The sequence below is a fragment of the Geospiza fortis genome, unplaced genomic scaffold (genome assembly GCF_000277835.1).
Source record: "Geospiza fortis unplaced genomic scaffold, GeoFor_1.0 scaffold2, whole genome shotgun sequence".
NCBI lineage: Eukaryota > Metazoa > Chordata > Aves > Passeriformes > Thraupidae > Geospiza > Geospiza fortis.
Genome location: NW_005054366.1, coordinates 2,692,011 through 2,692,303, shown reverse-complemented (window position 1 = coordinate 2,692,303; position 293 = coordinate 2,692,011).

Below are 293 nucleotides of genomic sequence, written 5' to 3'. Positions count from 1 at the left end.
CCCCCTGTGTGTCAGGGGTGGCACAGCCCCATCCCATGGGGGCTCAGCCCTCCTGCAGTGCCAGCTGTGCTGCTGCTGGAGCAGGGATCCTGCACAAGGGGGGAGTTTTCCTCTGCAGCTCCAGGGCTGCTGCAGATGGGCCTGGTGTTCCCCTGGCAATGCAGTGGGAAAGGCTCTCTCTGGTGTCCCAAACCTCAGGTTGGATCCAGGTGGGAATGCTTGGCTCCTCCCCTGGGCGGAGCATCTCCCCATGGGATGATGGAATTTGGTCAGCCGTGCAGGAGCACTCACTG